We start from the raw sequence: 2,500 nt of genomic DNA on the forward strand, positions 1-2,500 counted from the left end.
TTCCAGGACCCCCTCCATGGATACCAAAATCCATGGATGCTTGTTCCATTAAATACAGTGGCATAGTGAAATGGCATCCCTTATATAAAATGGCAAAATCAGGGTTTGCTTTTAGAATTTATATATATATTTGAATATTTTCAAGCCCTGGATGCTTCAATCCATGGATGCCAAGGGCTAGCTGTATTTTCAAGCCCCATGGATGGTTGATCCTGAGCAGAAGAAAAATCTGTAGATAATAGAGGGCTGACTGTATTGCTGATTTGTTTTAGGCACTTGGGCATTGATTTCATTGAAAATGACAGAGCTCCTTTATAAAGAAATATTATGTTTATTTACATTCGCAGCCAGGTTGCCTCCTCCCCAGCCCCAGTTTAGTTTCTTGTGTGACCCTATGGATGTTTACTCTTATGCTTGACCTGGCTCCAGCCTTTCTATTTCCCCTCTTCTCTCCCACATGAGGGGTGGGCATGCAGAGGGAGGAATACAATGGAAGAAGGCCCCTTTCCTGGCCTATAGGCCTGTGTGTACTCTTCCCCACTCTGGCAGAGAGGCCTATGGAGGAGGTGAATGAAAACCTGGCCTATGGTCGCTAGGCAACCATAATGTCCCTGTTCCTACTTCTTTTCCTGAGCTGACCCAAGAGGGGCTGAAGAGCAACACCGAGGGGCCCTTTAGGCAGGCCTCAGACTATGGCCTGGCAAGAAAGCCAGATTCTTGCTCATCAGTTGTACACAATCCTTCCCCAGTCCCTTCGTATCAGTTCACAAGTCTGGCTGCGGCCATGATGTGGAGGACCGCCAGAGGACCTGGCCACCGCTTAGCATTTTCTCCTCCCGTCCCTCACGGCTCAACAATGCCACAGGAAAGGATTCCCCCCCATGCTTCCCCAGCGGCATTTTGTCAGAACCGAAAATGGCTCCCAGTGCCAAAGAATTTAGCAGCACTGACTTTGCAGCAGACAGTCCTGCCAGACATTGCCCTGATCTGCTGCAAAAGTGTTACTTAGATGGGGTTAGGCTCTGCCAAGCTGGCCATGCCAATTGTGCGCTTCCTACACACACCTTTATCATGGCACAAGAGAGCATACAAAGCCATTCTGTGCCAAGGTACTGTTCTCCTGCCTTCCCTTTCTCTGCTGCATACTGCATGCCATCAAAACTAAAGGGAGGGGGACACAGTGCGCCAGGCTGATGGTGGCGTCCCTCTCCGACTGCTGTGGTGCTGAGACAGAGCAGACAATGCTTGTCTGTGCCAAGATGGTGCCTTGCTCACCCCCCCCCCCATCCTCCCATCCTGCTCAGTCAAAGGCAGGCCAAGCCTGCCTCCGCCATCCAGCAGCTTCTCATCTGCTTCCATGGAACAACACTGTGGCTTTGCCAAACCAGAGGGGGCACATTCTTTGCTGACTCCCAATAATGCTTCATGTGAGCCTTGTTTATCAAATGCCCCTCTTGGAGCAAGAAGTGTCCTTCCATGTTCTCGGCTCATCAGACTCATCAGACAATTAAAAAACATAGCAGTGTTTGCCTGGAAAATTTAGTACGAAGAAGGAATCTTTTGTAGCACCTTTGAGGCTTAAGGTACAATAACGGCCCAAATCCACAGTGAGACCTTGATGGAAGCAACCCAAATGCAAGCTTTGGAAGCTTCCAACAATTTAAGTGGTGCATTTAGACTCGCTCCATCAAGGTCTCACTGTTTTGTGGATTTGGGCTGTTAGTATATTTTGCCATAGGGCCAATGTGGCACAGTGGTCTGAATGTTAAAATTACAACTCTCGGAGACCAGGGTTCAATTCCCTCCTGGGCCATGAAACCAAATGGGTGGCTTTGGGCGAGTCACATCTTCTCGGCCTCAGGTGCAAGGCAATAACAAACACCCTCTGAACAAACCTTGCTAAGAAAAGCCCATAGGATAGGGTTGCCTTAGGGTTGCCCTAAGTTGGAAATGACTTGAAGGCACACAACAACAGAGTGCCAACACCCCTGGAAATCCAAGGGTAGCTGTGTTGGCAATATAGCAAAACGCAGCATCGTCCAAAAGCCACAAAAGTGATACCTTGATATCAAAACAAAATAGTGATCCTTATTTGGTCCACACCTTGCAGACCTAAGTCTCCAAAAGTACACATCCCGGGGTACAGCGTCATCCAAAATCCACAAAACAGAGTTTGGGGGATTTTGGATGATGCTGTACCCCTGGATGTGTACTTTTGGAGACTTAGGTCTGCAAAGTGCTACAAGAGCCCTTTGTTTGTGGGGCTCTGTGTGTGTTACACCACACATCCTCTTCCTTGCATATTCTTTCTGAGGGCCACCTCTAATACCCCCTTTCCCAACCTTTTTTTGAAGGCAGAGTTCCCCCTTCCAACCCCCCCATGCCACACAACAGACCCAACTAGTGTGCCCTATTTTGTGTATATAATTGTGTGTTTCATTTCCCTAGTTTGTTTCATCAATAGTTTCCCCTCAATTTTCTCCTTTTCTTTCCCCCCAAT

This window comes from Sceloporus undulatus, chromosome 6, assembly GCF_019175285.1.
Source record: "Sceloporus undulatus isolate JIND9_A2432 ecotype Alabama chromosome 6, SceUnd_v1.1, whole genome shotgun sequence".
NCBI classification, from domain to species: domain Eukaryota; kingdom Metazoa; phylum Chordata; class Lepidosauria; order Squamata; family Phrynosomatidae; genus Sceloporus; species Sceloporus undulatus.